A 23727-nucleotide genomic window follows, 5' to 3' on the forward strand; every position below is an offset into this window, starting at 1 on the left:
ATAGCAATATATATATAGTAATATGGCCGCCCTTCTCCTCAGTGTGATATAGTAATATATATAGTAATATGGCCGCCCTTCTACTCAGTGTGATATAGTAATATATCTAGTAATATGACTGCCCTTCTCCTCAGTGTGATATAGCAATATATATATAGTAATATGGCCGCCCTCCTCCTCAGTGTGATATAGTAATATATATAATAATATGGCCGCCCTTCTCCTCAGTGTGATATAGTAATATATATAGTAATATGGTCGCCCTTCTCCTCAGTGTGATATAGTAATATATATAGTAATATGGCCGCCCTTCTCCTCAGTGTGATATAGTAATATATATAGTAATATGGCCGCCCTTCTCCTCAGTGTGATATAGTAATATATATAGTAATATGGCAGCCCTTCTCCTCAGTGTGATATAGCAATATATATATAGTAATATGGTCGCCCTTCTCCTCAGTGTGATATAGTAATATATATAGTAATATGGCCGCCCTTCTCCTCAGTGTGATATATTAATATATATAGTAATATGGCCGCCCTCCTCCTTAGTGTGATATAGTAATATATATAGTAATATGGCCGCCCTTCTCCTCAGTGTGATATAGCAATATATATATAGTAATATGGCCGCCCTTCTCCTCAGTGTGATATAGTAATATATATAGTAATATGGCCGCCCTTCTCCTCAGTGTGATATAGTAATATATATAGTAATATGGTCGCCCTTCTCCTCAGTGTGATATAGTAATATATATAGTAATATGGCCGCCCTTCTCCTCAGTGTGATATAGTAATGTATATAGTAATATGGCCGCCCTTCTCCTCAGTGTGATATAGTAATATATATAGTAATATGGCCGCCCTTCTCCTCAGTGTGATATAGTAATATATATAGTAATATGGCCACCCTTCTCCTCAGTGTGATATAGTAATAAATATAGTAATATGTCCGCCCTTCTCCTCAGTGTGATATAGTAATATATATATAGATATACTAGCTATTGAACCCGTTCTACGCTCGGGTGGTGAGCATTTTTATTGGTATATGGTCTCCCATGCTGGTATGTGCTGCCTCCCTCCTGGTATTTCTGCTACCCCCATCCTGGTATTTGTGCTGCTCCAATCCTGTCCCTACCATCCTATCCTGGTATGCCTGGCACCTTTTACTCCCAATCCTGGTATGCATGGCACTCCTCACCCTCAATCCTGGTATGCATGGCACTCCTCACCCTCAATCCTGGTATGCATGGCACTCCTCACCCCCAATCCTGGAATGCATGGTACCCCTCATCCCCAATCCTGGTATGCATGGCACTCCTCACCCCAAATCCTGGTATGCATGGCACTCCTCACCCCCAATCCTGGTATACATGGCACCCCTCATCCCCAATCCTGGTATGCATGGTACCCCTCATCCCTATCCTGGTATGCATGGCACCCCTCATCCCTATCCTGGTATGCATGGCACTCCTCATCCATATCCTGGTATGCATGGCACCCCTCACCCCCATCCTGGTACGCAAGGCACCCCTCACCCCTATCCTGGTATGCGTGGCCCCTCATCCCTCATCCTGGTATGCAAGGCACCCCTCACCCCTATTCTGGTATGCATGGCACCCCTCAACCCTAATCCTGGAATGCATGGCACCCCTTACCCCCAATCCTGGTATGCATGGCACCCCTCATCCCTCATCCTGGTATGCATGGCACCCCTCACCCCCAATCCTGGTATGCATGGCACCCCTCACCCCCAATCCTGGTATGCATGGCACCCCTCACCCCTATCCTGATATGCATGGCACCCCTCACCCCTATCCTGGTATGCATGGCACCCCTCAACCCCAATTGTGGTATGCATGGCACCCCTCGCCCCCAATCCTGGTATGCATGGCACCCCTCACCCCTATCCTGGTATGCATGGCACCCCTCAACCCCAATCCTGGAATGCATGGCACCCCTCAACCCCCAATCCTGGAATGCATGGCACCCCTCACCCCCAATCCTGGTTTGCATGGCCCTTCATCCCTCATCCTGGTATGCCTGGCACCCCTCACCCCTATCCTGGTATGCATGGCACTCCTCAACCCCAATCCTGGAATGCATGGTACCCCTCACCCCCAATCCTGGTATGCATGGCACCACTCACCCCTATCCTGGTATGCATGGCACCCCTCAACCCCCAATCCTGGAATGCATGGCACCCCTCACCCCCAATCCTGGTATGCATGGCCCTTCATCCCTCATCCTGTTATGCCTGGCAGACCTCACCCCTATCCTGGTATGCATGGCACCCCTCAACCCCAATCCTGGAATGCATGGTACCCCTCACCCCCAATCCTGGTATGTATGGCACCACTCACCCGAATCCTGGTATGCATGGCACCCCTCAACCCCAATCCTGGAATGCATGGCGCCCCTCACCCCCAATCCTGGTATGCATGGCCCTTCATTCTTCATCCTGGTATGCATGGCACCCCTCACCCCTTTCCTGGTATGCATGGCACCCCTCAACCCCAATCCTGGAATGCATGGTACCCCTCATCCCCAATCCTGGTATGCATGGCACCCCTCATCCCTATCCTGGTATGCATGGCACCCCTCACCCCCAATCCTGGTATGCATGGCACCTCGCACCCCTATCCTGGTATGCATGGTACCCCTCAACCCCAATCCTACTATGCATGGCACTCCTCATCCCCAATTCTGGTATGCATGGCACCCCTCATCCGCCAATCCTGGTATGCATGGCACCCCTCATCCCTAATCCTGGTATGCATGGCACCCCCCATCCCCCAATCCTGGTATGCATAGCACCCCTCACCCCCTATCCTGGTATGCATGGCACTCCTAACCCCCCCAATCCTGGTATGCATGGCACCCCTCACCCCTATTCTGGTATGCATGGCACCCCTCAACCCTAATCCTGGAATGCATGGCACCCCTTACCCCCAATCCTGGTATGCATGGCACCCCTCACCCCTATCCTGGTATGCATGGCACCCCTCAACCCCAATTGTGGTATGCATGGCACCCCTCACCCCCAATCCTGGTATGCATGGCACCCCTCACCCCTATCCTGATATGCATGGCACCCCTCACCCCTATCCTGGTATGCATGGCACCCCTCAACCCCAATTGTGGTATGCATGGCACCCCTTGCCCCCAATCCTGGTATGCATGGCACCCCTCACCCCTATCCTGGTATGCATGGCACCCCTCAACCCCAATCCTGGAATGCATGGCACCCCTCAACCCCCAATCCTGGAATGCATGGCACCCCTCACCCCTAATCCTGGTTTGCATGGCCCTTCATCCCTCATCCTGGTATGCCTGGCACCCCTCACCCCTATCCTGGTATGCATGGCACCCCTCAACCCCAATCCTGGAATGCATGGTACTCCTCACCCCCAATCCTGGTATGCATGGCACCACTCACCCCTATCCTGGTATGCATGGCACCCCTCAACCCCCAATCCCGGAATGCATGGCACCCCTCACCCCCAATCCTGGTATGCATGGCCCTTCATCCCTCATCCTGGTATGCCTGGCACCCCTCACCCCTATCCTGGTATGCATGGCACCCCTCAACCCCAATCCTGGAATGCATGGTACCCCTCACCCCCAATCCTGGTATGTATGGCACCACTCACCCCAATCCTGGTATGCATGGCACCCCTCAACCCCAATCCTGGAATGCATGGCGCCCCTCACCCCCAATCCTGGTATGCATGGCCCTTCATTCTTCATCCTGGTATGCATGGCACCCCTCACCCCTTTCCTGGTATGCATGGCACCCCTCAACCCCAATCCTGGAATGCATGGTACCCCTCATCCCCAATCCTGGTATGCATGGCACCCCTCATCCCTATCCTGGTATGCATGGCACCCCTCACCCCCAATCCTGGTATGCATGGCACCTCGCACCCCTATCCTGGTATGCATGGTACCCCTCAACCCCAATCCTACTATGCATGGCACTCCTCATCCCCAATTCTGGTATGCATGCCACCCCTCATCCGCCAATCCTGGTATGCATGGCACCCCTCATCCCTAATCCTGGTATGCATGGCACCCCTCATCCCCCAATCCTGGTATGCATAGCACCCCTCACCCCCTATCCTGGTATGCATGGCACTCCTAACCCCCCCAATCCTGGTATGCATGGCACCCCTCATCCCTAATGGTGGTATGCATGTCACCCCTCATCCCCAATCCTGGTATGCATGGCACCCCTCATGCACAATCCTGGTATTCATGACATGCCTCATCCCCAATCCTGGTATGCATGGCACCCCTCATCCCCAATCCTGCAATTCATGGCACCCCTCACCCCCAATCCTGCTATGCATTGCACTCCTCATCCCCAATCCTGGTATGCATTGCACCCCTCATCCACAATCCTGCAATTCATGGCACCCCTCACCCCCAATCCTGCTATGCATTGCACTCCTCATCCCCAATCCTGGTATGCATGGCACCCCTCATCCCCAATCCTACTAGGCATGGCACACCTCATCCCCAATCCTGGTATACATGGCACCCCTCATTCCAAATCTGGTATACATTTCACCCCTCATCCCAATCCTGGTATGCATGGCACCTTTCATCTCCAATCCTGGTATGCATGGCACCCCTCATTCCAAATCTGGTATACATTACACCTCTCATCCCAATCCTGGTATGCATGGTACCCCTCATCCCCAATCCTACTATGCATGGCACCCTTCATCCCCAATCCTGGTATGCATGGCACCCCTCATTCCAAATTTGGTATACATTGCACCTCTCATCCCAATCCTGGTATGCATGGCACCCTTCATCCCCAATCCTGGTATGTATGGTACCCCTCATTCCCAATCCTACTATGCATGGCACCCTTCATCCCCAATCCTAGTATGCATGGCACCCAATCCCTCATCATGGTATATATGGTACCCATCATCCCTATCCTGGTATGTATGGTACCCATCATCCTGGTATCCATGGCACCCCATCCCTCATCCTGGTATGCATGGTACCCCTTATCCATATTCTGGTATGCATGGCACCTCATCCCTCATCCTGGTTTACATGGCACCCCTCATCCCAATTCTGGTATGTATGGCCTCCTCATCCCAGAAACCTGGTATGCATGGCACCCAATCCCTCATCCTGGTATGCATGGCACCCCTCACCCCCAATCCTGGTATGCATGGCACCCCTCACCCCTATCCCGGTATGCATGGCACCCCTCACCCCTCTTCTGGTATGCATGGCACCCCTCAACCCCAATCCTGCTATGCATGGCACCCCTTATTCCAAATCTGGTATACATGGCACCACTCATTCCCCAAATCCTATTTTGCATGGCACCCCATCCCTCATCCTGGTATGCATGGTACCCCTCATCCCTATTCTGGTATGTATGGCACCACTCATCCCCCAATCCTGGCATGCATAGAACGCCTCATCCCCAATCCTGGTATGTATGGCCCCACTCATCCCTATCCTGGTATGCATGGTACCCCTCATCCTTATTCTGGTATGCATGGTACCCCTCATCTTTATACTGGTATGCATGGCATGGTACCCCTCATCCCAATTCTGGTATGCAATGTACCCCTCATCCTGGTAAGCATGGCACCCCATCCCTCATCCTGGTATGCATGGTACCCCGCATTCCTATCCTGGTATGCATGGCACCCCATCCCTCTTCCTGGTATGCATGGCACCCCTCAACCCCCAAACCTGGTATGCATGGTCCCCTCACCCCCCAAACCTGGTATGCATGGTCCCCTCACCCCCCAAACCTGGTATGCATGGTCCCCTCACCCCCCAATCCTGGTATGCATGGCACCCCATTCTTCATCCTGGTATGTATAGCACCGCTCATCTCCCAATCCTGGTATGCATGGTACCCCTCATCCCCCAATCCTTATATGTATGGTACCCCTCATCCCCCAATCCTGGTACGTATGGTACCCCTCTTCCCCCAATTCTGGTATGTATGGTACCCCTCATCCCCCAATCCTGGTATGTATGGTCCCCTCACCCCCCAATCCTGGTATGCTTGGTACCCCTCATCCCCCAATCCTGGAATGCATGGCACTCCTAACCCCCAAAACCAGGTATGCATGGCACTCCTAACTCCCCAATCCTGGTATGCATGGCACCCCTCATATGGCTGCCCTTCTCCTCAGTGTGATATAGTAATATATATAGTGATATGGCCGCCCTTCTCCTCAGTGTGATATAGTAATATATATAGTAATATGGCCGCCCTTCTCCTCAGTGTGATATAGTAACATATACAGTAATATGGCTGCCCTTCTCCTCAGTGTGATATAGTAATATATATAGTAATATGGCCGCCCTTCTCCTCAGTGTGAGATGGTGGCAGGCCACATGACTGCTATGGGACCTGTGAGCCAGGGGGGGCCCCATAGCAGTCCAGGGGTGGACATACCGCCACCTGTGCGGCTGCGCCGGGGGCCCGCCGGTGCATATGCTCCCTGCACACGGCAGGCAGGGAGCGATCCCTGCAGCTCCGCTGCTTACAGGAGAAGAATGACAGTGGAGCTGAAGGGATCATCCTTTGCTTCCTCCCTGACCCAGGCGCGCACAGCTTGATGATATCATCATGCAGCACGCGCCTGGGTCAGGATGAAAGCTGCCGGCAACCAGGAGGATGCTGCAGGGTAACGAGCAGAGGTTAAGTTTTTTTTATTTTTTTATTACTGAAACGCTGGGATGGTGGGGCTGGGGAGAGCAATAATGGGGCTGGGGAGAGGAATGATGGGGCTGGGGAGAGCAATAATGGGGCTGGGTAGAAGAATGATGGGATGGTGGGGCTGGGGAGAGCAATAATGGGGCTGATGGGGCTGGGGAGAGGAGTGATGGGGCTGGGAATAGCAATAATGGGGCTGATGGGGCTGGGGAGAGTAATGATGGGATGGTGGGGCTGGGAAGAGCAATAATGGGGCTTATTGGGGGAGAGGAATGATGGGGCTGGGGAGAGCAATGATGGGGCTGATGGGGCTGGTGAGAGCAATGATGGGGCTGGGGAGAGCAATGATGGGGCGAATGGGACTGAGGAGAGCAATGATGGGATGGTGGGGCTGGGGAGAGGAATGATGGGATGGTGGGGCTGGGGAGAGCAATAATAGGGCTGGGGAGAGGAATGATGGGATGGTGGGGCTGGGGAGAGCAAAAATGGGGTTGATGGGGGTGGGGAAAGGAATGATGGGGCTGGGAAAAGCAATAATGGGGCTGATGGGGCTGGGGGGAGCAATTATGAGATTGTGGGGCTGGGGAGAGCAATACTTGGGCTGGGGAGAAGAATGATGGGATGATGGGGCTGGGGAGAGCAACAATGGGGCTGATGGGGCTGGGGAGAGGAATGATGGGGCTGGGAAGAGCAATAAAGGGGCTGGGGAGAGCAATGATGGGGCTTATTGGGGGAGAGGAATGATGGGGCTGGGGAGAGCAATGATGGGATGGTGGGGCTGGGGACAGCAATAATGGGGCTTATTGGGGGAGAGGAATGATGGGGCTGGGGGGAGCAATAATGGGGCTGATGGGGCTGGTGAGAGCAATGATGGGGCTGGGGAGAGCAATGATGGGGCGAATGGGACTGAGGAGAGCAATGATGGGATGGTGGGGCTGGGGAGAGGAATGATGGGATGGTGGGGCTGGGGAGAGCAATAATAGGGCTGGGGAGAGGAATGATGGGATGGTGGGGCTGGGGAGAGCAAAAATGGGGTTGATGGGGGTGGGGAAAGGAATGATGGGGCTGGGAAAAGCAATAATGGGGCTGATGGGGCTGGTGAGAGCAATTATGAGATTGTGGGGCTGGGGAGAGCAATACTTGGGCTGGGGAGAAGAATGATGGGATGGTGGGGCTGGGGAGAGCAACAATAGGGCTGATGGGGCTGGGGAGAGGAATGATGGGGCTGGGAAGAGCAATAAAGGGGCTGGGGAGAGCAATGATGGGGCTTATTGGGGGAGAGGAATGATGGGGCTGGGGAGAGCAATGATGGGATGGTGGGGCTGGGGAGAGCAATGATGGGATGGTGGGGCTGGGAAGAGCAATAAAGGGGCTGATGGGGCTGGGGAGAGCAATGATTGGCCTTATGGGGCTGGGGAGAGCAATGATGGGGCTGGTGAGAGCAATAATGGGGCGAATGGGACTGAGGAGAGCAATGGTGGGATGGTGGGGCTGGGGAAAGGAATGATGGGGCTGATGGTGCTGGGGAGAGCAATAATAGGGCTGATGGGGCTGGGGAGAGGAATAATGGGGCTGGTAAGAGCAATAATGGGGCTGATTGGGCTGGGGAGAGCATTGATGGGATTATGAGGCTGAGGAGAGGAATGATGGGGCTGGGGAGAGGAATGATCCTGCTGATGGAGCTGGGAAGAGCAATAATAGGGCTGATGGGGTTGGGGAGAGCAATAATGGGGCTGGGGAGAGCAATGATGGGGATGTGGCAATGAGGAGAGCAATGATGGGGCTGGAGAGAGCAATGATGGGGATGATGGGGCTGGAGAGAACAATGATGGTGCTGGGAGAGAGCAATGATGGGGTGCTCAGAGAGAGCAATGACGGGGGTGATGGGAGATAGCAATGATGGGAGTGCTGGGAGAGAGCAATGACGGGGTGCTGGGAGAGAACAATGACGGGGGTGCTGGGAGAGAGCAATGACGGGGCGTGCTGGGAGAGAGCAATGACGGGGGTGCTGGGAGAGAGCAATGATGGGGGTGCTGGGAGAGAGCAATAATGGGAGGTGCTGGGAGAGCAATGATGGGGGTGCTGGGACAGAGCAATGATGGGGGTGCTGGGAGAGAGCAATGATGGGGGTGCTGGGAGAGCAATGATGGGGGTGCTGGGAGAGCAATGATGGGGGGTGCTGGGAGAGAGCAATGATGGGGGTGCTGGGAGAGAGCAATGACAGGGGTGCTGGGAGAGAGCAATAATGGGGGTGCTGGGAGAGCAATGATAGGGGTGCTGGGACAGAGCAATGATGGGGGTGCTGGGAGAGCAATGATGGGGGTGTTGGGAGAGCAATGATGGGGGTGCTGGGAGGGAGCAATAATGGGGGTGCTGGGAGAGCAATGATGGGGGTGCTGGGTCAGAGCAATGATGGGGGTTCTGGGAGAGAGCTGATGGGGTGTTGGGACAGAGGAATGATCCTGCTGATGGAGCTGGGAAGAGCAATAATAGGGCTGATGGGGTTGGGGAGAGCAATAATGGGGCTGGGGAGAGCAATGATGGGGATGTGGCAATGAGGAGAGCAATGATGGGGCTGGAGAGAGCAATGATGGGGATGATGGGACTGGAGAGAACAATGATGGTGCTGGGAGAGAGCAATGATGGGGTGCTCAGAGAGAGCAATGACGGGGGTGATGGGAGATAGCAATGATGGGAGTGCTGGGAGAGAGCAATGACGGGGTGCTGGGAGAGAACAATGACGGGGGTGCTGGGAGAGAGCAATGACGGGGCGTGCTGGGAGAGAGCAATGACGGGGGTGCTGGGAGAGAGCAATGATGGGGGTGCTGGGAGAGAGCAATAATGGGAGGTGCTGGGAGAGCAATGATGGGGGTGCTGGGACAGAGCAATGATGGGGGTGCTGGGAGAGAGCAATGATGGGGTGCTGGGAGAGCAATGATGGGGGTGCTGGGAGAGCAATGATGGGGGGTGCTGGGAGAGAGCAATGATGGGGGTGCTGGGAGAGAGCAATGACAGGGGTGCTGGGAGAGAGCAATAATGGGGGTGCTGGGAGAGCAATGATAGGGGTGCTGGGACAGAGCAATGATGGGGGTGCTGGGAGAGCAATGATGGGGGTGTTGGGAGAGCAATGATGGGGGTGCTGGGAGGGAGCAATGATGGGGGTGCTGGGAGAGCAATGATGGGGGTGCTGGGTCAGAGCAATGATGGGGGTTCTGGGAGAGAGCTGATGGGGTGTTGGGACAGAGCAATGATGGAGGTGCTGGGACAGAGCAATGATGGGGGTTCTGGGAGAGAGCTGATGGGGTGTTGGGACAGAGCAATGATGGAGGTGCTGGGACAGAGCAGTGATGGGGGTGCTGGGAGAGAGCAATGATGGGGGTGCTGGGAGAGCAATGATGGGGGTGCTGGGACAGAGCAATTATGGGGGTGCTGGTACAGAGCAATGATGGGGTGCTGGGACAAAGCAATGATGGGGGTGTTGGGACAGAGCAATGATGGGGATTCTGGGAGAGCAATGATGGGGGTGCTGGGAGAGCAATGATGGGGGTGCTGGGAGAGAGCAATGATGGGGGTGCTGGGACAGAGCAATGATGGGGGTGCTGGGACAGAGCAATGATGGAGGTGCTGGGACAGAGAAATGATTGAGGTGCTGGGACAGAGCAATGATGAATGTGCTGGGACAGAGCAATGATGGAGGTGCTGGGAAAGAGAAATGATGGGGGTGGAGGGAGAGAGAAATGATGGGGGTGCTGGGAGAGAGCAGTGATGGGGGGCTGGGAGAGAGCAATGATGGCGGTGGTGGGAGAGAACAATGACGGGGGGCTGGGAGAGAGCAATGATGGGGTTGCTGGGAGAGCAATGATGGGGGTTTCACTTTGTACTGTAAAGCCTTGTACAACCCCTGGCCAAAATTATGGAATCACCGGGCTCAGAGGATGTTCATTCAGTTGTTTAATGTTGTTGAAAAAAAGCAGATCACAGACATGGCACAAAACTAAAGTCATTTCAAATGGCAACTTTAGGACTTTAAGAAACACTAAAAGAAATCAAGATTAAAAATGTGGTACTCAGTAAGGGTAATTTTTTTCAGACCAAGCAGAGGGAAAAAAGTATGGAATCATTCAATTCTGAGGAAAAAATTATGGAAGCACCCTGTAAATTTTCTTTTCCAAAACTAACACCTGGATCAAATTAGATCTGCTCGTTAGTCTGCATCTAAAAAGGAGTGATCACACCTTGGAGAGCTGTTGCACCAAGTGGACTGACATGAATCATGGCTCCAACATGAGAGATGTCAATTGAAACAAAGGAGAGGATTATCAAACTCTTAAAAGAAGGTAAATCATCATGCAATGTTGCAACAGATGTTGGTTGTTCACAGTCAGATGTGTCTAAAATCTGGACCAAATACAAACAACATGGGAAGGTTGTTAAAGGCAAACATACTGGTAGAGCAAGGAAGACATCAAAGCGTCAAGACCGGAAACTTAAAATATGTCTCCAAAACAGGAAATGCACAACGAAACAAATGAAGAACGAATGGGAGCAAACTGGAGTCAATGTCTGTGACCGAACTGTAAGAAACCGCCTAAAGGAAATGGGATTTACATAAAGAAAAGCTAAAAATAAGCCATCATTAACACCTAAACAGAAAAAAACAAGGTTACAATGGGCTAAGGAAAAGCAATCGTGAACTGTGGATGACTGGATGAAAGTCCTATTCAGTGATGAATCGTGAATCTGCATTGGGCAAGGTGATGATGCTGGAACTTTTGTTTGGTGCCGTTGCAATGAGATTTATAAAGATGACGGCATGAAGAGAACATGCACATTCCCACAGTCATTGATGATATGGGGCTGCATGTCAGGTAAAGGCACTGGGGAGATGGCTGGCATTACATCTTCAATAAATGCCCAAGTTTACATTGATATTTTGGACAGTTTTCTTATCCCATCAATTGAAAGGATGTTTGAGGATGATGACATCATTTTTCAAGATGATAATGCATCCTGCCATAGAGCAAAAACTGTGAAAACATTCCTTGAAAGAAGACACATAAGGTCAATGTCATGGCCTGCAAATAGTCCGGATCTCAATCCAGTTGAAAATCTTTGGTGGACGTTGTAGAAAATGGTCCATGACAAGGCGCCAACCTGCAAAGCTGATCTAGCAACAGCAACCGGAGAAAGTTGGAGCCAGATTGATGAAGAGTACTGTTTGTCACTCATTAAGTCCATGCCTCAGAGACTGCAAGCTGTTATTAAAGCCAGAGGTGGTGCAACAAAATACTAGTGATATATTGGAGTGTTCTTTTGTGTGTTTATCATGATTCCATAATTTTTTCCTCAGAATTGAGTGATTCTATAATTTTTTTCCCTCTGCTTGGTCTGAAAAAAATTACCCTTACTGAGTACGACATTTTTAATCTTGATTTCTTTTAGTGTTTCTTAAAGTCATAAAGTTGTCATTTGAAATGACACCTCACACAGATACAGGAATGTAGCCTTATTATGTATAGCACAGTCCCTTAGTATATAGTGTACTCACTTATTATGCATAGCATACTCCCTTAGTATATAATGTACTCACTGATTATGTATAGCGTTGTCCTTAGTTATATAGTTTCCTTTTATTATGTATAACACCCTCCCTTATTATGTACCATCCTCTCTACCTCTAGGGGGTCTCAGTTGGGGGATCATACTGTGTTGGGGTCACCATACTTTGCCCTGGGAGTTGAGGTGGGGTACAGTAGGCTCATTATACTGTGCATATGGAGGAATTCACCATGGGAGTATCACACTCTGTTTGGAGGGCACTTTTGTTGGCATCACACTTTATGGGGCAATGAAAGAGGGATCTAGGACTTCAGCAGGAGGAAAATTACTATGTAAAGGCTGGAAAGTTGTGAGATCTGCTCTTCTGTGACCCCAGCAATTATTTTCATTTTTTGGGGGGAAGGAGGGGCCCAATTAGATCTTCTGCTATGGGGCCCCATGATTCCTATGTACGCCCTTGTTGTTACTGTTTTGCTCCTGGTGGTGGAGAGATATTTTTCTTCCTGTATACTACAAAATACAACCTGTTCTCACATTCCCTAATAGCTCAGTGTGTTATTAGGTTGATTCCAATACAAAAGGTCACTGGTTCGAATCAAGGAGCAGCCATGAAGAAGATTTCCCAAGAAAACAGAAGTGGCTTCATCCAGCTTATTGATGGTGGTCTCTCGGCCAAGAAAATTGCCAAGCTGCATCACGTGTGCCATGACAGTTGGAAGAATACGAAATGAAGTCCATCCATCCATTCAAAAACCAAGAGGTGAACGTCCAGGCAAAATATCTGAGTCATGAACTCGGCTCATCACGAAGTCTGTCAGTACTGGCTCGATAAAGAGTTGACTTGTATGCTTTGTAATAGTGAGATCACAGGCGTCTATACAAGAGCCGTGCGATGCAGAAGACCAGGCCTGCTCCATGGCACATGGCCCGAGCCCTAGGCTCCAGACTTTGTTGGAATATCTATCAAGGATCTCCATTTGGCCGCGCACTGACTGAACGTTTGGCCCATGCTGCCCCTAGCAACCCACCCCACCTGAACCTGAAGTCTCCTCCACACTTCACTGAACTCACCCTAACCAGGAAGTGTCCCCCCCCCATCAGCACCAGTGCCCTCCCACTGGGCTATTCCGAAACTTAACCATTTCCTATCTACATGTTAACCTTTTCTATAGCCTATGCTGTCCTAAGCTTATCTTAATGCTACATTCACATTATGCTCTAACACTTTATATACCTGTACATCACCATAATACATTATATCACATTACATTAGACACACATTATCCACATATAAAACCGCACGCTGGTATTCACATAGTGCATCTGTTGTTTTCAGGGGCAGGAACATTGTAAGACAGTCCACATCCCTACATTCCTCCCCTCTTTAAACATGGTCGTCCTTGACCATTCTGGGAGCTGGAGGACAACACACAGCATGCAACAATCACACAAAACATTTAAACTGTTAGTCTTCTCTCTTCTGGGGTATAGATTGTCCATTGCCGGTGAGTGCACTGACCCCAAAATCAAAGAGTACATATTTCTGGGCCCGTAAACCGACTTAACAACCGCCCAACAGTCATTGGGCACCTATCACATCCTTCTCAGCATGAGACTTTAAGTATGTGGTCCTCTAGTTCAGAACTGCAGATCATAGTCGATCCGAGCCCATGTTCAGGAAACAATAGCCCTTAGGCCCAAACATGAACAGTTGCCCGACAGTCCATGGGCATAGTCCGGTTCCTTCATGGGTCTGCGTGACCCTGGTCTCACCAACTTGCAGACTCTGATACCATGTATCTTTGTATTCAAAGGCGCGTTAGCCAGCACAGTAACAGCTCATGTAGTTCTGAAACACAGTCCATACAGTCCCTCATCCGTCTTTTAAGACAAGGGTGCAATGAACACAGTCTTGACCCGGCTCGATCGCTTCCATTCCTCCCCATAGGGAAAACGTGCGAAAAACAAACTTGGAGGGGGGAGTGGACACAAAACACTTTGCCTGTCCTGTTCCACATCTGGAGATTCCCGGTACACTTCCTTGCCCCCAGGAAGGGGAAAAGTTCCTTTTAGTGGCTCTTTCCTGTGCAACAGGCACAACTAAGCCTTCAGGCCACATTTTACTTACGGCCGCCATTTTGGATTCAGGCATCCGCATTATCTTCCCCTTCTTTCTCAGGGGGTTCTGGGGATCATCTCAATTGAGGTTGGGAACCCCAAGGACTGCCTGATCTCTCGGGGTGTGGTAGACCTGACTTGAGCCACCTCGAGGAGCATCTCCCAGGCCCATTTATTTTGCAGAAAGTGTTCATCCTTCTCACATCACATCTACCACTTACCAGTGATGTTGCCCCTCCATTTTGAGGAACATCACCCTGGATCCAGCCGTCAGCTCTTGCAGCCTTCGAGGCAAGTGTTCCGTCTCTACTGCCCACTGGTTGAACAAAATGTGATGACGGGTCCCAATCTCCTCTATACTCCCCCATCTCCGCTTCTGGTAATATGTAATGACCTCCTCCTGGCATGCCAATTCTCGGTACCTTGTGGCTAGTGGGCCCGGTAGCATGTCTCCAGCCCTGATCCTGGCTCGCTTCACTAGTTGCTGGATCCTGGCTCTCCCATCCACAGTTCACTGGAACCCCAGCGGTGAAGGAGCCTGGGTTCAGGCCTTGCTGACTCAGGAAAGTCGACCGGTTCTAGGCCGCAAGCTCCTTCTCACTCTGTGGCAGATCTAAGGTCGCGCCCTTGGAGGCCTCACTTGACTCCGCCATTGTCTCTGTCTGCAGTTCCCAACCGACTCACTGCCCATGAGTGGTGTCGCGTCTACCGGCTCTTGAGGCCCGTCATGGTTCTGCCCCTTCCTGGGTGGGGCCGCTTTTGGCTCACTTGCCCGTTTTCCGGCAGTCTCTGCCCCTTCTTCATTGATTCGCTGCGACAGGCATGATTTCTTTTCCTTAAGTCGCGCACATTAGGGGTGGCCCTGCTCAGGACAAGCCTCTCCCAGGGCTGGACAGATTTTCACGTGGTTTCTCTTCATGTACACAATGAACAAATGAGAGAAAGTCTAGCTTACAAAAATCCCAAAAAATGTATTGTAGAAAAACTTCACGCAATTAAAAAGATATACTGGGCATATAGGAAAATCTCACATATTGAAACAGAGCGACATGTTTCAAACACACATCGGTGTTTTTTCTCCAAAAGCTCTTAGGTTGCAGACATCTTCTTGATCCTTTTATCTCTGTAGGGTAGTGGTATCCTTCTCTCGCTAGGATCCAGCAGTGATATCCACCTTCTGCTGCTAATTGACAAACCCTTGCTTAATATTTAAAAATCCTCAATGTCTCCAGAGAGTCGTCAGTGATAAAACTATTTTCCCCTGCTCAGGCCTGGAGTACTAGCAGTTGGCTAGCTTCTTCTTGGAGCTTCTTGGTGGATTGTTGTCGTCTTCTCTCTGGTGTCTTCTTAAGCTAAGTGTATTCCCTTGTCTGTTTTCCTTGTTTTGTCTTTAGTTGCAGTGGGGACTGACTAGTGCTCACCTCTTTCCCTCCCTACCTAGGGCCTAGCTCTAGGGACAATTAGGGATTAGGTATCCTGCTCGGCGATAGGTGCAGAACCTAATTAGGGACGGTAGGGGAGTCAGGGTGTTGCAAGATCTGCCTAGGTGTCTCCACTCTCCCTTTCCCTAGTTGTTGGCCTTCCCCCCTTTTCCCATCGTCGTACACTTGGTCCTCCCCTTACCTAGTGTGACACCGTCATTTTGTCTTTGTCGTTTAACACAATCTTTGCTTTCATTGGATCCTTCCCCGCATCTGTCAAGTTTTCTTGATGCATGGATCGATCCTGCCGACTATGCCAAATGTAAAGTGGCTGAGAGCTGTAGTCACGACAGTCAGTTTCCAGACAATGGGTGTCCCAGTCCCAGTGTGCTCTAGGGTGCATCATGCTCACTTGTAGGCCGCAGTCCTCTGCTGCCTCCACGCTTCCGTCTTCAGGAGCTGCCACAGACAATGCATGGGACACCAGATTCTTTGAAACAGTTTGACTAAACAGTTGGCTCCGGACGCCATAGCTCACAACCATCTTAGTTTCCGCAGGACTGTCCCACTTTGAGGGCTCAGTCTCTCGTACTGTCACAGCTCAGCTGTCCTCCCGACTGTGCAGGGTGCTGGGACGGGTTGCGGCGGTGGAGCAGTGGGCACAGGTAGTAGCCGGCAGCTGCAGCTACCACATGTGCCCATTGCTAAAGAAAATGAAAATTCACTCCTTTCCACGCCCATGGGCGTGGAGAGGAGTGAATATTCATTCTCCTTAATAGCGCACACTGTCAGTCACAGCAGCCGGCTTCCTGCTACGGCTCCGCGATCCTGTGTGCCCGCTATTAGAGAGAATGAAAATTCACTCTTCTCCAGTCCCATGGGTGTAGAGAATATAGAGAAGAGTGAATATTCATTCTCTTTAATAGCGGGCACAGAGAATCGCGGAGCCGCAGCAGGAAGCCGGCGGCTGTGACTGACAGTGTGCGCTATTAAGGAGAATGACTATTCACTCCTCTCCATGCCCATAGTCTCGACGTGGAGAGGAGTGAATATCTCCGCAGCTCACCTCGACATCTGAGGGCGCATGGCAGTGACGTCATGTGCTGCTCAGATGCTGAGATCAGCTACTGACAGATAGGACGCAGTGCTGGAGCAAAGCAGAGGGGAGGAAGGAAGGTGAATAGAAGTGTTTAATTTTTTCATGTGTGCCATGCATAACAGGATTGGGTCTGAGGGGGCCATGCATACCAGGATTGGGTCTGAGGGGACCATGCATACCAGGATTGGGTCTGAGGGGGCCATGCATACCAGGATTGGGGATGAGGGGACCATGCATACCAGGATTGGGTCTGAGGGGGCCATGCATACCAGGATTGGGTCTGAGGGGGCCATGCATACCAGGATTGGGGATGAGGGGACCATGCATACCAGGATTGGGTCTGAGGGGGCCATGCATACCAGGATTGGGTCTGAGGGGGCCATGCATGCCAGGATTGGGTCTGAGGGGGCCATGCATACCAGGATTGGGTCTGAGGGGGCCATGCATACCAGGATTGGGGATGAGGGGACCATGCATACCAGGATTGGGTCTGAGGGGACCATGCATGCCAGGAATGGGGATGAGGGGGCCATGCATACCAGGAATGGGAATGAAGGCCGTCTGCTGAATGCCCCTCATTACCAGCGCCCCTCTGACACCTCCTCCAGCCAGGGGAGAAAGAAATGGTAAATGGGCATGGATTGGGGTGTGACCAGGGGCATGGCCAAAATTTGCTGCATGATCTGTCCCTCTTTCTGATCTTCAAAAGTTGGGAGGTATGCCAGATGCTGTTGAAATGTCCATCAGGGATCTCTATTTGCCCGCCCACTGCCTGAACATTTGGCCCATGCTGCCCCTACCACCTGAACTCTTTCCACACTTCACTGGCTGACACTGAACTCCCCCTAACCAGGAAGTGCCTCCCCCATAAGCACTAGTGCCCTCCCACTGGGCTATTCCTAACCTTAACCATTTCCTACCTACATGCTAACCTGTTCTATATCCTATGCTGTCCTAAGCTAATCCTTATGCTGTATTCACATTATGCTCTAAAACTTTATATACTGTATGTCAGATTTTCCACAGCGACGACACACGATCCAGACTGCTCACTCCTTAGGTATCGGCAAGTGACCAGTGAGTGTATGGCGTCACACCTCTGGATTCCAACGCATGGAATATGTGTTTACGCCCCCGTACAGGATCGGCGTCAGCACCCGGGCAAATGCCGGGGCCCTGAGCAGGCAGAGGGGCCCACTGGCGGTCGCGCACCCCGCTGGGTTATGGGCAGAGGAGAGCGGTGTCAGCGCCCGCCCTTCTCCGCCACTTGCTCAGGGCCCCGGCAGGCGGATACTTACCTCTCCCCGTGCCTCCGCAGATCCGCTGTCTTCCTGCTCTGCGCTCCCTGTGACGTCTCAGGTCAGAGGGCGCGGTGACGTATTTTCACCGCGCCCTCCCCTGAGCCGTCACAGGGAGCGCTGAGCGGGAAGACACCGACAACGCTGGAGTTCGGAGCCGAGCAGCGAGCGGCGGGCAGCGGGCAGCAGGTAGCAGGTGAGGAGAAGGGAGGTGAGTATTTGATTTTTTTTTTTTAATGTATGGAGGCATGGGGCATTATAAAGAGAAGGGGGGGGCATCCTGCATGGGGCATTATAAAGAGGGGGGGGGACATCCTGCATGGGGCATTATATAGAGGGGGGGACAGCCTGCATGGGGCATTATAAAGAGAAGGGGGGGGCATCCTGCATGGGGCATTATAAAGGGGGGGGGACATCCTGCATGGGGCATTATAAAGAGAGGGGGGGGCATCCTGCATGGGGCATTATAAAGGGGGGGGACATCCTGCATGGGGCATTATATAGAGGGGGGGGACAGCCTGCATGGGGCATTATAAAGAGAAGGGGGGGGCATCCTGCATGGGGCATTATAAAGAGGGGGGGACATCCTGCATGGGGCATTATAAAGGGGGGGGCAGCCTGCATAGTGCATTATGTGGGGGGGAACAGCCTGCATGGAGCATTATAAGGGGGGCAGCCTGTATGGGGCATTATGTGGGGGGTAACCGCCTGCATGGAGCATTAAAAGGGGGGGGCCTGTATGGGGCATTATGTGGGGGGTAACAGCCTGCATGGAGCATTAAAAGGGGGGGGCCTGTATGGGGCATTATGTGGGGGGTAACAGCCTGCATGGAGCATTATAAGGGGGGGACAGCCTGTATGGGGCATTATGTGGGGGGTAACAGCCTGCATGCAGCATTATATGGGGGCCAGTATCCTGTATGGAGAGTTATAAGGGGACCGGTATCCTGTATGGAGCGTTATAAGGGGACCGGTATCCTGTATGGAGCGTTATATGGGGGCCAGTATCCTGTATGGAGTTTTATAAGGTGACCAGTATCCTGTATGGAGCATTATATGGGGGCCAGTATCCTGTATGGAGCTTTATAAGGGGACCAGTATCCTGTATGGAGCGTTATATGGGGGCCAGTATTCTGTATGGAGCCTTATATGGGGGCCAGTATTCCATATGGAGCCTTATATGGAGGCCAGTATTCCGTATGGAGCCTTATATGGGGGCCAGTATTCCGTATGAAGCGTTATATGGGGGCCAGTATTCCGTATGGAGCCTTATATGGGGGCCAGTATTCTGTGTGGAGCGTTATATGGGGGCCAGTATCCTGTATGAAGCGTTATATGGGGGCCAGTATTCCGTATGGAGCCTTATATGGGGGCCAGTATTCTGTGTGGAGCGATTCACCGGTTTCTGAGCTATTGTGGAATTTACAATAGATATCACTCTGTAATGTAAGAAGTGAAATCTTTGCATTGTACTATATATATATATATATATATATATATTTCTCCGCTGTATCTCTGCATCATGAATCGTGGTATGTGTTAAAGGGGCCCACTGAGACTCTTTCGCCCGGGGCCCAGAAAAACCTGGAGCCGGCCCTGCCCCCGTACTGTCATTGTCAGCTTCACGATACCCCGATTATTAATATTATTCTCTGCCACCACCGTCCAGATTTAAAATATAATACAGGCCTGGGCCGACACCTGAGTTTTGGCAGCGTATATGGCTTCAGGGGAGGGAACGATTACAGAACAAAAGAAACAGAACTATTACATTTTATATTTAATCCAAAAGGGAGGCAGTGTTTAGGAAAAATATACAAGGTTTTACAAAGGAGACATTAAAATACATAAGCAGTTACATAAAATAAACAGGATAAAAGAAGATAACTTACACTATACAGTTCGCAGGGACGAATCAGCATAGGTGGAGGAGGGGCTCCCCAGTTTGATTTGAGCGTTATCGAACGCGACCCGTTGCTTATAATCCTTATACCCCCCTGGCAATGAGTGCTCCTCTATTCTGCATGGGTTCTCTTATACAGTGGGGAAAAAAGGTATTCAGTTAGCCACCAATTGTGCAAGTTCTCCCACTTAAAAAGATGAGGTCGGCCTGTAATTGACATCATAGGTCGACCTCAACTATGAGAGACAAAATGAGAAAACAAATCCTGAAAATCACATTGTCTGATTTGGAAAGAAATTTTTTTCAAATTTTGGTGGAAAATAAGTATTTGGTCAATTACAAAAGTTCATGTCAATACTTTGTTATATATCCTTTATTAGCAATGACAGAGGTGAAACGTTGTCTGTAAGTCTTCACAAGGTTGGCACACACTGTTGCTGGTATGTTGGCCCATTCCTCCATGCAGATCTCCTCTAGAGCAGTGATTTTTTGGGGCTGTCGCTGGGCAACACAGACTTTCAACTCCCTCCAAAGGTTTTCTATAGGGTTTAGATCTGGAGACTGGCTAGGCCATTCCAGGACCTTGAAATGCTTCTTACGAAGCCACTCCTTCGTTGTCCTGGTGGTGTGCTTGGGATCATTGTCATGCTGAAAGACACAGCCACATTTCATCTTCAATGCCCTTGCTGATGGAAGGAGGTTTGCACTCAAAATCTCATAATACATGGCCCCATTCATTCTTTCATGTACACGGATCAGTCGTTCTGGTCCCTTGGCAGAGAAACAGCCCCAAAGCATGATGTTGCCACCCCCATGCTTCACAGTAGGTATGGTGTTCTTTGGATGCAACTCAGCATTCTTTCTGCTCCAAACACTATGAGTTGTGTTTCTACCAAGCAGTTCAATTCTGGTTTCATCTGACCATAAGACATTATCCCAATACTCTTCTGGATCATCCAAATGCTCTCTCGCAAACTTCAGATAGGCCCGGACATGTAATGGCTTAAGCAGGAGGACACGTCTGGCATTGCAGGATCTGAGTCCCTGGCAGCGTAGTGTGTTACTGATGGTAGCCTGTGTAACGTTGGTGTCAGCTCTCTGCAGGTCATTCACTAGGGCCACCCCATGTGATTCTGGGATTTTTTCTCACCGTTCTTGAGATCATTTTGACTCCATGGGGTGAGATCTTGTGTGGAGCCTGAGGTCGAGGGAGATTATCAATGGTCTTGTATGTCTTCCATTTTCTAATTATTGCTCCCACAGTTGATTTCTTCACACCAAGCTGCTTGCCTATTGCAGATTCAGTCTTCCCAGCCTGGTGCAGGGCGATAATTTTGTTTCTGGTGTCCTTCAACAGCTCTTTGGTCTTCACCATAGTGGAGTTTGGAGTGTGACTGTTTGAGGTTGCGGACAGGTGTCTTTTATACTGATAACAAGTTCAACCAGGTGCCAGTACTACAGGTAATGAGCGGAGGACAGAGGAGCCTCTTAAGGAAGAAGTTACAGGTCTGTGAGAGACAGAAATCGTGCTTGTTTGTAATTGACCAAATACTTATTTTCCACCAAAATTTGAAAATCAGACAATGTGATTTTCAGGATTTGTTTTCTCATTTTGTCTCTCATAGTTGAGGTCTACCTATGATGTCAATTACAGGCCGACCTCATCTTTTTGTGAGAGAACTTGCACAATTGGTGGCTGATTAAATACTTTTTTTTCTCCACTGTACCTAAGGGGAGATCTGCCCAAACGCCCTTTGTGGTGACATCATGTGGGCTGGTCTCCAGCCTGTACATTTTTATTAAAAACGCTGACTTCTGCAATAACTTATTGCTCATTGATTGCAGAAACTTACAAACGACGCCATTTTTTCCGTTATGATTTTACCTTCATTTAGAGACCACGCATGACGTATTTGCGACCCGTCCTTCTGGTGCTTTTGCGTTACACTTGATGGAGGGTTTTTCAGCGACAGAAAAATATCCATATCATTCCCTAGTTGGTCCTACCCCTAAAAAATGGGTCCCTTTATTATCGGAGTTATGAAACTTACAATATTTCATATTCCGTATCGGAGTTAGCGTGTCTATAAACTTCCAAATAATTACCCCCCTGCGTGTGCCAGTGACAAGATGCTCGCATTTTAACTAAGTTGTAACACTTCTCGGCTGGCATTTGTTTGTGTAAGCTATTTTGGCTGTGGGTGATAATTTGCAGGGAGACACTGTAGATTGTCATCTCTGGACTGTCAGCTCTCAAAAGATGGATAAGGGAGGGGGTGAAGAGAGGCTTGGGAGAAATGGTCAATATTCATGAGAAGGGGAGCAAGAGAATATTTTCATTATTCCTCAATATTTCCCTGACACTGTACATCGCCATACTACATTAAATCACATTATGCATGCCTTTGAGCACTGAACACCTTGTACTTCTGTGTCTTGCTCAGTGGTGGTCGGGCTAAGCCTCCTCACCTCGGCCATGTCTCTGAGCACTGAACACCTTCTGCTTCTGTATCTTGCTCAGTGGTGGTCGGGCTCGGCCTCCTCACCTCAGCAGTGTCTCTGAGAACCTTGTACTTCTATGTCTTGCTCAGTGGTCGTCGGGCTCAGCCTCCTCACCTCGGCAGTGTCTCTGAGCACCTTGTACTTCTGTGTCTTGCTCAGTGGTGGTCGGGCTCAGCCTCCTCACCTCGGCCGTGTCTCTAAACACTGAACACCTCCTACTTCTGTGTCTTTGTAGAGCCCCGAGGGTTCGGTTGCTACAGAGGTATTGCATCTCACCCAGAGGTGTGATATCTCACTTCCAGGTAAGGATGGAGTATGGCTCAGGACCCTAACATGCACTACACCACATTTCCCACATTTCCGGGGGACAGGGCGACAATGTTCCCAAGAGTGAGCACAACTGCCCCTGTCCCTGGCTGGAGTGGGGGGAGGGAACACCTAGAAAGGGGGAACCCAGTAGTGTGTGGGTGGGGAGAGTAGATCCAGGGTGCACTGTATAGAGGAGTATATATGGTGGGCACCATCTTAGAGTCAGGAGTAGTAGTAGAAAGGAGTGGAAGAGAAGAGAGAGTAGAGGGAGAAGGAGGCGGGGAGCTGAGGCTCTGCACGGGATCTGCTCCGCAGGCAGGCCAAGTCTCAAGGCCTGGTCCTGGAGGAGAAGGAAGGAAGGGAGAAGAATGGATGAAGCTCTAAGAGAAGACTGAAGGGACCCCAGGGGTGCGGACCAGCCAGCCGCCACCGCACGCCCGCCGCTACCAGAGTAGGGGGGTCAGGCCAAGAAAAGGGAACCGGATCCCTCATCTAGTGGAGGAGAGCAACTACCCTCAGCTAGTAACCGGAGGCCGTGGCATTGTACGTGTTACGGCCACTCACTACACCCGTTAGGAAGGCACCACATAGGACCCAGGGAAACGGAACATACGTTTGCCCGCCAAGGCCCGAGGCAGCTGGACAGAAACGTGGTCACTTGTGGGGTACGACAGGCCAGAGAAAGGACACACGAAGGGGGTCCTGAAAAGCATTCCAAAGGTACCTGGGAGTTGGCCGAGCCCCTCACCTGGTGAGCACAGCACGACGTGGGCAGCCATTACCTGCAGGGGTGTAAAACTGTGAGTAAA

This window comes from Phyllobates terribilis, unplaced genomic scaffold, assembly GCF_046119375.1.
Source record: "Phyllobates terribilis strain yellow unplaced genomic scaffold, ASM4611937v1 Scaffold_10__3_contigs__length_209671492, whole genome shotgun sequence".
Lineage (NCBI taxonomy): Eukaryota > Metazoa > Chordata > Amphibia > Anura > Dendrobatidae > Phyllobates > Phyllobates terribilis.